The following is a 12,756-nucleotide window of genomic DNA, read 5'->3' as shown; positions in this document are numbered from 1 at the left end:
CCAAAATGTGGTAGGTGATTTACGCAGGACTCTTTACATTACAAATTACAAACATGGCAGATTCACACAAGAGTGAAATTACAGACAATTTCCTTGTTTATTACAAATCATATCTCTTGCTCATTTAGGCTGTTTATAGGATTTCTGTATATGCAGTAGGACCTGTAAACAAAGTCTGATGTGTAAAATCGAGGTCCTTATTAATGAGTGCTGACATAATGCATCATTAAGCATATGTGTCATACACATGAAAGTGTTGTAAAACCTCATCTTTACATGGACCACCAGCTTGACCCCAATCCTCCCCTCTGCACAAGCACACACAGAGAAATCAATCACACACCTTTCCCAACACTTTGTCTCTTGAACTGGGTGGCGACCTGAGGATCTGAGGATTATCTTCCCATGAACCTCCTGTGAAAAATGACAAAGTGCAATAAGGACTTGGAGGTGGGGTTTTGGGTGGTGTGTGGGGGGGCTGGGGGGTCACTGTGATACGCATCAGCCTTTGATTAACGAGGTGAGCTAGACGCTCTTTAAAATCACAGGGGTCACGGCTTAGGAGGCCTCTATCCAACACTTCGCCACACTTCACAGGGCAAACTTCTTTTTATTATCAGACACGCCCCCTTTTTTTTCTCTCTCTCTCTCTCTCTCTCTCTCTTCCTCTCTCCTGTCCCCCATCTCTCTCTCCCCCTCCATGGCTCTCTTTTGAGTTCTATCAGAGAGATGAAAAATGGCATGCAGCTGGCCGAGTACTTCCTTCCCCTTGTCAGGGTCAACAGTTCACTGTGCTGATAGACACCCTCACACCTCCATTAATAACTGCACTCACACAGGTCGCTTTGCTGCATCGCTGGATGGCCATCACTCCTACCTTTGTCTGGATATCCTATCATTACATTGCTCGATCGCTGCATAAGTCATTGATTATTTTGGTGACGACTGACAGCTGCTTGATTATCTTCCTGAAATTAGAAAAGAACACTTCAAAGAGTTGCAGTTTGTTGTCATTTTGTTAAATTGTTTACTCCGTTTCATGACATCATGATGAAGCCCTTGGTCATTATGTGAAAAGCCTGATCAAACCACTGAAGTTTTAGCCAAGACAATATCTAAATAATCCAACATGCTCAATACTTTTGATAGGAAATTACCATGTATTTGTATTGGACTTGTGGGCGTTTTACAAGAAGATATTTTGAGTTGGGCTGTCAGCAGTGGCCACTAATTGGACTTTTGTTTTTTTTTACAGAAAATATAAAGTAAATGACGAAAATAAAACTTTTTTTTAAATAAGAATATTATGAGACACCTATATAGCATCAATCTGCTCTATAATAAACATTTGATATCAGCTTTATTGGCAGTATAGAGCAGAGTAGATTGACAGCAGAGGCCACGCTGGTCAGATTTAAAGTGCGCTCAAAAAGAGGTGCTAATCATAATGCTGAGCTAGCCTTGTTGAGCTGCTAATTACCTCCATTATGAAGATGCCGAGTGCCTGATCAGAGGCGCCTCAGCGTGTACGTGTCTGTTTGTGTCTGTGTGTTCGTGTATACAAGTGTGTGTACTGGCCTGTGCCGATTAAGAGGAGGATTAGCCGTCCATCCTGAGGAGGGAGGCAACCAGGGGGTACAAGGAGAAAAGGGGGGAGGGGGGTGGGGGTGTGGAAGGAGGGGGGTGTCCCCCTCGTGGAGACGAGCCCTGACCTTCTCATTTCATCCTCATTAGTATCTCATGTCAACAGAGCAGCCACTCCTTAATCATCTGCTATCATCCGAGGCCTGCGCACACACATACACACACACAAATAAAAACACAGATAAACACAAACTTGCACGTGAGCTACTTTTACAGACGCGTCCTATATATTCATCTATGAAAAAAACAGGTATGTATATCAACAATTTTACATGAGACATAAGTGATGCAACATGTTATTTAATATATTTTTTTCTTTTCTAAATAGGCAAAGTTCTAAAAAGTAAAACAGCAATAATAATAATTACAGCGTGTTTCGAATTTTGTTTGAAACATGTCATCTCAACCCAACTGAGTGAAATGTTATCAAAATAACTCAACTGATTTATCTTTTTTTATGAAATATCCATACACCAAATCCAACATAATGTGTTTGTTGGAATTGGCTTACGGGATCCTGTGGTGGACAGCAGCACGGCGGCGTGGCAGAGGGTGGGCTCGTCTGTCTGTGTCGGCCTCGGTGCCACGGAGGCCCCAGCAGGGTCGGGGGGAGCGGGGGCTCAGGGTGCCAGCACAAATGAGATCCATTCATTTCCCCACTTCGGCATATGGTGGCCCATTGTCCTCAGCCACAGAGGCAGAAGTGATGCAATTTGTTGGCATGTCCTGTCATTTCACAAACTGCCCATCCCACTGAGGCCCTGGCCAGCAGAAGACAAGCAAGGGCAGCTTGTTGTTTCACCCGATAACATGGACTGGTAGCAACAGATCACACGCCGCTATACATTACAAAGGCATATGTAGTCGGTTGCACAAATATTTTGATGAACAGAAGAAGAAAGTCAGGAACAACAGGATCAATCAGAGCAAATCTTCCAGAAGATTATAATATACGGTATATCTGTGTCAATCCCTGTTGTTTTTTAGGTTATAACAAAAGCTTATCCTTATTTACAGAATAAGATTTAATCTCATCTCGGCTTTAAGACATGATAGCCTCCTTATTTGTGTCATGGTATGCAAAGACATTAGCTTTGGCAAAAACAACACATATAGAAAAACGCCAAAATACTGTGCTTAAAAATGAAATCAAAACCAGTGTAGAAAGAATAAACTGTGAAACCTCAGATTTATGAGTGAGAGTGAACTGGGCAGCTCACCCCAGGCCTGTTCCTGGTTTCACTATGCCAAGCATGAAGCTACTGTCTGACAGGAGAGGGGAAGGAGTCTTGTTTAACTTCCCAAAAAGCAAACTTTTGACATGAGGTGCACAATATAACAAATGCAGCAGCAGAAATAAGTGTCTAGACATGACTGCATTTAGGTCAGACAGAGGAAAACATATGATCACACTGTCATGCACAAAACGATGGTAGTATATGGTGTTGACAGGCGTTTGGATCACCGGGTCAAATGTCACTGAACCCATTCTGCACTAACATTTGTGAACGTGTGCAGTGCATCCTCACTTCACGGCGTGGTTTTACTCAATACTGGCCGTGTCAGTTGGAGGTTTGCTGTTCATTGTCGGCACAGCATGCAACCACACCCTGCTCTCTCTCTCTCTCTCTCTCTCTCTCTCTCTCTCTCTCTCTCTCTCTCTCTCTCTCTCGTGCACGCTTTCTCGGCGTGTGACGGGAACGTGGGCTTTCCACTGAGCTCCCAAGAAGAAATCAACAAAGGGGAGAACCTTCAGACAGAAGTCAACTTCACTTCAGCCACTCTGAAGATTGATGACGTTGGTCCTTCTTTCAGTGGGAGTAAGAAACAAGTGGCCCTCAGAGACTCATTACACCTCAGCAAGATTTGGAGAATGGAGTGACACTGCTCCTGATTACCAGATTCATCATTTGTATTGGTCTGGTTTGCTCTTTCACAAATGTCAGCTGGAGAACTGGTTTCGTGTCCTGTACTGTAAAAAAAACTGAAGAAGGAAAGATTCAAGGAAAAATGACGTAATGCACTTTTGTTTGTCACACATAAGACATGCAAAAACAGTCAGATAATCCATCTTTGCCCCCCACACAAACATTTAACCAGGCTAGCTGTGGTCCAGTTAATACCCCAATCATATATCCCTGACCTCAATCCTGGCCACACTTTTCTCCATCCACCTACCCCCTCCCTTGTTTTCCCAGCCACTATACTGTGGTAACTGCGATCCCTCTCCAGCCCTATCCTTAACCCCATTTGTACCCTCCACCCCAGCCCACCCCCCCAACCTGTCAGGGGCCGGCTTCCCATGTCCATCATTGGGTGATGGATGGGGTGGAAGGTCGTCACCCCACTCTCCAGAGTTCACTGATCCCATCAGCCATGCAGACACCTCCAAATCATAGTGGGGGACGTTACTAAAATTATACATGTAGGGAGAACAACCTGGAAAAGAGATGTGCTTAGCAACACTTGCTTTTAGAGAGATGTGTCATTGACAATAAGTCATATTTCAGAATTTCACTGGCTGTCAGACTTTCCCAAGGAAATCATGTAGGAGGGATATTTTAAAGTAATGATGAAGCTCTTTGTTTATGTTTAAAAGAGTACACAGAGCACACCCATAACATAGTCAGAATCACAAAATCAATGCAGCAAAACCAGAGATATTGCTTTTTTTACTCTTCTACCTTGCCAAAACCTGGTGACGTCATTTCCCACAATGCAACTCATCTGCCAACAGTTCAATCAGCAATTCAGGTGTGTTAGACTAAACGTGGCCTTGAGCTGCTAGCCTCAAGTGACATCACTCTTTCGTAGTTCCATCTAGACCTGGTGTAAAATAGGTTTCAAAGTGCATACTAAATCTTATTTGTTGCACTTTTGCACTTTTTTCAAACTCAAATTCCTGGTGCAGATTCTGTAGAGATACAAGGCAACAATGAAACAGGCTACACAAGTAAAGGATTGTTTGTTGTGTTAGAATTTTCCAGTAAAGTGTGAAGATTTATTTCATTTTCCTAACAACAAGACCTCTTCTTATTAAACAGATACCAGAGACTCAGTAGAAAAATAGAAATGATTTCCCGAAAGTGATTTTCCGTAAAACGCAATGAAATTTGATTGCACCCTGGTATAAACTAGTGAAGTGTCTCACCCCTGACTGACCTTAAATTGCCTCTTGATGCCTATGGCGCTGTGGGAAAAACAGTAGTGCTATTGGCTCATTTCACATATGTCCTGGTAAACAAAGCTACAGGATATGGTTGGCATTTCAATTGCTGAGGAAACTAGAAAAGGTAAACTCAGTTCCTGGATAAGTGTGTCCCTAGTTTTCCAGCAACAGAGCACATGGTAACCAAAGGAGGCGGGGTTTTCTCTCACTCATATCATTCAGTCAGAGGAAGACTGACATACTATAAATACACAAGAAAAATAAACAATGCACAATAGTGTCAAGCCTCACCACTGACAGGGGCATAGATCAATGTTATTTCCCGCTTTTGCAAAAATACCTAATTCCCCTTATTTAATCAAGCGTCTCCTTTGCTCAGGCCCCTCCAGCTGATTTATGACACTCGCTGCCTTTATGAGTACCTGTTTCATTTTCTTGTCTATGCTCTGACACCTAAAGTGATAGGAATTTTATGCTTTTGATAACAATATGAGTTTCACTTTGGCCCGGAATTCATGGCCCTGTCAGCGGGCAATAAATAACACCAGCACTGCAAAAACATTCACAAGCTTCCACGACAAAAACATCCACCCAGTGGGATTTATCTTGGGATGGAGGCTATGAATAGAAAAAAGAGAAAGCGAGAGAGAGAAAGAGAGGCAGCACAGGAGGGGACGTCCATCGGAGGAACGCAGGATCATAGTAAAAGGTCATGTCAGGGAGAGTGGAAGTGCAAAATGTTTTCCGGTGTCGTCTCTTCAAGATTCATAATTGGTGTGCTGTCATATGAGCATTTTGATAATGTCACATGAACATAAATGCCATGCTGTGACACACTTCTCTTGAGCTATCGCAAGTATGTACAGCAGGAGAGCTCAAACATTTTCATGTCACGGACGCTCAAGTAAAAAATCATTACAGGTCATAGATCCCCATTTGATACCCCCAGCAGTGTGAAGACCTGTTGTTGTTGGTTTGGTTAGGATTTTTACTGCCCGCGATTTATCCTTATGTTTAGTCTTTTAAGTTTTTTATTTCTCATTTTCATTTTCTAAAAGGTTTCATGAACTCAAACCATGATGTGTTCTGTTCCGTTACATTTCCTCTAAATATGTTGACGGTTAAGTGACAAAGTCCACTAGTGGCTGTGGGCTTTGGAAGCAAAAAAGGAAGTCAGATAACGTTAAACAGCGACAAAGTCTGCGCAGGGAATGGGTCTGGCTTCCAGCAAAACATCAGACTTACCTAACCCTAACCCCAACGCTTCCTTAACTTTAACAAAGTTAACCCCCAAAAAGATTACCTGTCCCTGAACCTATCGAAGCTGTTTTTGTTCCTATACCTTAACCAACCCAACAACCCTTAACCATAGCCTTGCCTCATCATAGAACAGATTTATAGTTTTGGAAGGCACAGAAATATGATCTCGTCCTGTCAATATCAGAATATGCTGTCGTTCTAGAGTGCATAGACAAACAAGTATACTAGCTTTCATTGTAAGTGGCGGAGTCTGCCATTCCCTTGTGGGATTCAAGTTGTTTACCTACAAACAAGGGAATTCACAGGAAACAATTCATGTGTGTAATTCAATGTCACTGTTTGTAATTTTATCTCATTGCTATTAGCCTTACTCTCCTAACACCATATCACAACTGCATTACGTTACTTCTTTTGCAAACAGAATATTTCCTCCTAGCTTGTTTTCACTACGCTGTATACCGATACACCGGTTGCTCTTCTGTTGTATTCCTGACAAAGAAGCTGTTCAAGGAGACTTGTAGTATTAAACCACACTTTTTGTTACCACCACTAACCACACGTGTCACCAAATCAACTAGGTCTGACATTTTAAGGATTATATTTTGGTGAAACAGTTAAGCATTACTCATTTCAGATCTCACTCAGATCCAGTGAGAAATCCCTGGAGTAACCGGGAACAACACCCCTAGAGGGTTTGAGTGCCTATTGTAAGAATGGAGCTCAAATTTCTTCATAAATCTGAATCGGCCCTCCACTGCTTACTCCCACAAAACCTGCTCTCTGCCCTCACCTCTCTCCCTTTCACCCCTCCTCACTCCTCTGGACCCCTGAGCTGGAGCCTCTTTCTAATCTGTCACTGGATGTAAAAAAATAAATTTAAAAAAAAGTGTGAGAAAGTAATGCACCAAAAATTCTCATATGCATATGAAAAATTATCTCCTGAAAGGGGGCCAGAGGGGTTAGATAGATTCATATTGACACTTCACACATTCCATTGACAAATTGGCCGTTTCAGCGTTGTTGCCAAAAAGCTGCTGGTTACCTAGGCGATGACATTAAACTGAGTGAAAACGGCTCTTTATGTGTGATAAAGTCAAACAAAGATGACGCACTGTACCCACTGACTATATCTAAGGAATAGGAAGTAAAATGTCAAGCGTTTCAAAAGAAAGTTGCTGTAAACTGTGGTTATAGAGACTATAACGAATCACTGCCCAACCCCAAAGATCTCTTTGTTCGAACCCCTCCTGGTCCTCACTAAGTGAATATTATGGGTCTGAATGAAAGGAAGGCAAGAGAGATGTTTTTTGTATATCCCTACTTGAGCCCTGTGTGTGTTTGGCACAGGGGCCACAAAAGAGCGTAAAAGAAAAGAAAAGGCTGGGTCAAGACAAGTATTCGGTGCTAAAGGGGTGTGAGCTGGCACAGTCTCTTGGCATAGGCACAATGCATGGTGGGATGGCAGCGACCAGGAGCCTCCTGACAGAGACAGAAGCTGCTTGAGGCCGAACGCGCGTCTCAGTGGGGCCGCAGAGGAAGATGGGAGGGAGACCAGATCAGAAGCAGAGGGGAAAATTGAGACAGATTTTCTTGCAGGTGTTGAGATAATAGACGGACAAATGACGTAATTGTTGGAGCGATTTGGGGGGAGAATTGAGAGGGGGAGGGGCTCAGATGGGTGCTGGTGGAGGTTCAGAGATCACAGAGTGTCAGGATTTGAATTACAAAGGGAAACAAGTTGACGAATGCAAACCTGAAAACCATGACAGGCACAGGAAGTCTTTCATATTTTCAACTGTGACTGTATCCTCCTCCCTATGTGAAAGACATACATACTTACATTGGCTGTTGGGGATTAATCAACAAAGCAGCATTCAACTTCACTTCCCTCTGATCATACCTTTAGTCTTTTTATTTGCAGAATATAATTAACTGACCTTATTTTGGTTGACACTAATGTTTATTCCACACAGTGAATTCAGTATGTGGTGTAGATCATGGTAGCATCATCAAGCTAATGGAAGTTATAGGAAGAGAGGGTTTGGCAAGGAAATAAAATGCTAATCACATGTTTCTCTTTCGGTTCATTGATGATTGTTTAACCTTTTGTTAAGGTCATTGTATACACTGTAGTTTATTTACAACTGTATTAATGAAAGTGTCTGGCTTTCTTTTTAATATGAATGTTTTTCATCCATTTTTCTTCCTGGCAGACCTTTTCTTTATCACCTGGAGGTCAAACCGCACCATTACATCACTTTGTATTCACCCAAATGCAGTGCAGTGTATTAGTACATACTGTATTACATTAAAGGTGCAGACCTTTAACACAGAAACACATTTACACACATCCTAATCAACAAGCTCCGCTTTAAATGATTCAGAGACACGTACCTGGGCCTATCCATATTCTCTGGTGAGAGAAGCTAGGATATATTTGGAACATCACACTTTTAAGAGCGTGAGCTTTAACTCCCCTGGGTCATTTTCTGCTCTGGTCTTAATTGAGAGTGTTCTGGAAAAATCATTACTATATTAATGATTTAACACAAAGTAACTACCTGCTTTTTTCCAGGAGGAAAGGGAGATTTGCTTCGAATCAATACCCATGCACGCTCATTATAAGGGGGGTAAAGTTATAGTAATTAGGCAGACACCAATAACTTTTTAATGATCTTTGTTTTTAATTGCATATTATCGGGTTGCACAGTCTGTGTGTTTATACCCAAATATAAGATAATGGTGAGGGGAGAAGTAGATTAAAGAGAGGAGGCACCTGCAAGGTCTTTTACCTCAGCAACAACAACAGCACTGCCGGTCTGCAGCATGCATGGTGGAGGAGAGGATGAATGTGAGCATCTTTTCTTTTTCTTTTGTGCCTTTTCTATCAATTTTCTAGTAAAGTTCCTATCATGTGTTGTGAAATAACACTTCCCTTCCTGCTGTCTATTAGGCTGAGGAAGTGAAAGGACCGTCGCAAAAAGTGGTGTGAGAAGGTTTCAGAGAGATCAAAACATTAATATGCCAGTTGAATCATTGGGTGTTACAACCACCTACTTCCTCTCTCCAAAAAGATGCCTTACAGGTCAACAGTAAACAATCTCTGTTTTGATATTTGACATCTATTTCAACCGATTGTAAGCAGTCTTGTGTGCCAGTGTTGACTAGAAAGGTGCCGTTTTGCCACTGTGGAAAAAAAGCAATAAAAATATGAATGCAAATGAGGATAAAACGCAGCAGCAATGGATAGCCATCTGTTAGCTCTTAAAGGGGAAGTGGTCTACTCAAAGAAGTGGAGGGGTGAGCATCTAAGAGAGAATAGGGAGGGTGGGAGTGAGCGGGAGAAATGTGGTGATAGAAAGAGCCCAGGAATGCCAGTCTGGCAATCCAGGACGGCTCTGAATAAGTGAGCCAGCCAAGAGCTTTTTTTTTTCCCCCTTCTAATTCTGCCTGATGCCTTCCTTTACCCCCACCCCTCTGGCCCTCCTCCCTCCCCTTCCTCCCTCGGCCTGTTCACTCTGGCCCGCTCCCCGAAACTCCACGGCAGATTGTCGATTCAATGACTCCCCTGTCAGGTGATTATCTAGGAGCTTTAATGTAATCTTCCACTCACACATACCATATTTCAATTACGACTGCCATTGTGAAACAAGCTGCATATTCAATTCAGCAATCGCCCCGCCGCTGCCTCAACAATGTCAACTGTAAAAGAACGCCAGCTGAAGGCAATTATGCATGTTTTCAGAGCCAATTATGATCGCTCTCACGGCGGCGGTTATGCCACGAGCAAGGGAGTGTTTGGAAATTTTTAATTTAATGACAATATGCTCATGGTAGGATTCAGCGTGCCGCCCCCACTCCCAGGCCTGCCATCTCGGCATCCACAGAGGGAACCATTAAGGCAGATAGGAGAAGATTATGGTCTCTCTCAAGGGCCATACTGGGAGCACAGGGAGGGTCTCAGCAGTGCAGGGTAGATGGCATCCACTCATCCTCTCTGCAGGATCACAGCTGGCAGGGCTGAGTCCAAGCTAGACAGGCAGGCTGGTTAGCTCGTCTTCCAGTTTGGACTATGCCTGCAGAGGGAGCATAAACTCACACATTCCCACAGCAGGCCACAGAGCGAGAGATGCTGTAGAGAGAGATCAGAGTCCGCTCTGCGGGGCTTTCTTCCTTAATATTTCTGAGAGGCATGTGAGCTCTACATCATTGGGTCTGAAAGCTTTCGGAAAATGGTCTTGAGCTTGATTTGACTGTCTTTGTTTCAAACTGTGAAAACCAGTCCAAATCAATGTGCACGACAAAAAGTTAAGTGAGTAAAAAGTTCCTGTTTGTTCACAAAGTGAAGCCTTTTTTTTAATTCTTACAATCTGTCATTTTAAAGAACCATTTGGCAGAGAAATGTCTAAAAACTGAATAAAGTTGCTAGAGCGCAAGGTTACATTTACACATCTATTTTGTCAAATAAATAGTCCCAAATCAAAAGATACTCAATTTAAAATCAAAAACTGTTTACATATGAAAAGCTGGGAATAATATTTTTTGTCATCTAATAAATACATTTCAATCAATTCAATAAAGTTTAAAAAGAAACGCTTTAGCACCAATTTAGTAGGAGCAGAAAAAGGTAAAACCACCTTAGAATAGTATTTTCAAGAAATCAATGCTATGTCTGCATATATAATTACCTCATTATAACCAACTAGAGGTTATAGATTACACCGATTTTTATTTTCCATCACAGCGCTAAAGTAGTCATGTAGTGACAGAGAATTTATCGTCCATATTTTTGGCCAGCAGATTTAAAAGCCCCATTGTTCAAATAACAGAATGCAGGTTAGATCTGAGCCTCCCTTCCTCTCCCACTGGGATGTTTGTCTAAAACCCAGTCAGTTCTCAGGGGTAGAGGTTGACAGGAGAAGACATCGCCCCAGTCCCTGGGAGATTGGCGAACACAACACATATATTAATGCATTAAATGTGTTGACTGTGTTCAGCCCAGGGATGCAGGAGGGAGAGAGAGAGAAAGGTTAGGGGGAAAGGGAAAAAAAAGCTCTTGTAATGTATGGTGTTGTCTTGTATAGCGTGTCTGGCAGCACGCGGGGGGGGTTGGAGGAGTGTCGGCCAGATTATAAGGCCTGTGGTGAGAGATGAGGGATGGCCGACTTGTAAACAAGTGACAAGCGTCCTGGATGACAATTCCTAATCCATCATAGTGCTGTCAGCGGTGACCGGTGAGGTGACGGACAGGACCCAGGAGAGGGGACAGCTGCTGCACGTCAATCCACATCATAATTTGAAAAGCTTTTCCACATGAGCTGAAACAGAGGGAGAGAGGAAGAGAACAGAACTCATATATGCCACTGTCTGCAACTCCTTCTCCTCAATCTGCCTCCATTTCTTCCTCCTCTCTCTTCCCTAACTACTGGTGAAGACAGAGATGAAGTACTGTCCTCTTCTCTTTCAGATGGTGAACTGGAAAACATGGCGTCCTTAAACTTGTCTTTGCTGATGGGACTATAATCAGACAAAGAGAAAGTGCGTCAAGTCTAGCTGTAAATACACACAAGACACCATATTACCTTCCAAGGTTGTGGGAAAACACTTCAAAGAGTTTGTTACTTTACACATTTACTTAGCTTTTAATACAAGTTGTTGAAGTAAGTGTTTTTAATTATTTATTTTCTATTTCAGAAACATGTTATTACCATTTTTTATTATGCTGCTGCTTTGAGTATTTTTGCATTAGAAGGCTTTTAAACTCTGTAAGATTTTATGTATTTTTCTACTCTTTCATTTGTTCTAACAACAGTCTGAATAAAAGTTTCAGCCTTTGTGTTTTGTCTCACAGACTCCACTGCTGTTGTGTCACAATGATAACAATAATTGCTAAATCTAGTTGTGTTTGTGTTGTTTGTTTGTTTTCTGACCTCATTAGAATCCAATAAGTAGAAAGGCAATAAAGTGGTAACTATTCCTTTTGCTACAAACTGGGCTTGATGAACGTGAAGAAACATAAAGGAAAGTGTTGCTATTATACCAAATAAAAAGATATTTCATGTTTTATGTAATATGGATTATGCATGAATAAATATGCTTTTTAGTTGGAACAGGGTTTTCTGCGCATATTCCAGATGTTCAGGAAAGCAAATTAACAAAAAAAAGTCCAAAAAGACTTGGGTAGCTCTGTATAAACAGTACTGTCAACACCAATCACATATCATATTTAACCATGTTTTACACCATTTTGTGTTTGTAAACAATTGTCCTAAAATGAGGAAAAGTTATTAAAGGGTTTGTTTGAAATTTCTTGAAGTGGAGTGTATGAGATACTTATCCATAGTGTATAGTGGTCAGCATGCCCCCAGTTTGGAGAAGTAGACAGGAGTACCAACTAGGAAGCTACGCAATGTACTGCGGTGGATGTGGGCAGCAACAAAAGCACTGCTTTTCTTCGCCATCTGACAGCCCTTTCCGACCGGGAACTGAAGCGATTCTATTGCTCTTGTCAAAGCCACCAGGCCTCTATCACAAAGACATTTTACCTTGCAGAACGCAACCTAACCCTTTCGATATCAAGATGATAAAACAATGTTAGGTGGGCCTAAAGTCCCCAAACACAACATAGTTATTAAAAAGGGTTATTGTTGTAAATCATCATAAACAGTTATGTACAGAACCAA

The 12,756-nt window shown here is 42.0% G+C and overlaps 1 long non-coding RNA gene across 1 annotated transcript in view; it reads left to right on the top strand.

Moving 5' to 3' along the window:
* The window catches only part of LOC127367153 (uncharacterized), a 60,635-nt gene extending 48,252 nt beyond the window's left edge, over window positions 1-12,383 (top strand). The window contains exon 5 of the long non-coding RNA XR_007885443.1: window positions 8,287-12,383. This is a non-coding gene — a long non-coding RNA (uncharacterized LOC127367153). The remainder of the gene's footprint in view (window positions 1-8,286) is intronic.
* The last annotated feature ends 373 nt before the right edge of the window (window positions 12,384-12,756 follow it).

This window comes from Dicentrarchus labrax, unplaced genomic scaffold, assembly GCF_905237075.1.
Source record: "Dicentrarchus labrax unplaced genomic scaffold, dlabrax2021, whole genome shotgun sequence".
Taxonomy (NCBI): domain Eukaryota; kingdom Metazoa; phylum Chordata; class Actinopteri; family Moronidae; genus Dicentrarchus; species Dicentrarchus labrax.
The sequence above is the reverse complement of the archived record's forward strand: the minus strand, read 5'-3'. Positions and strand labels throughout refer to the sequence as shown.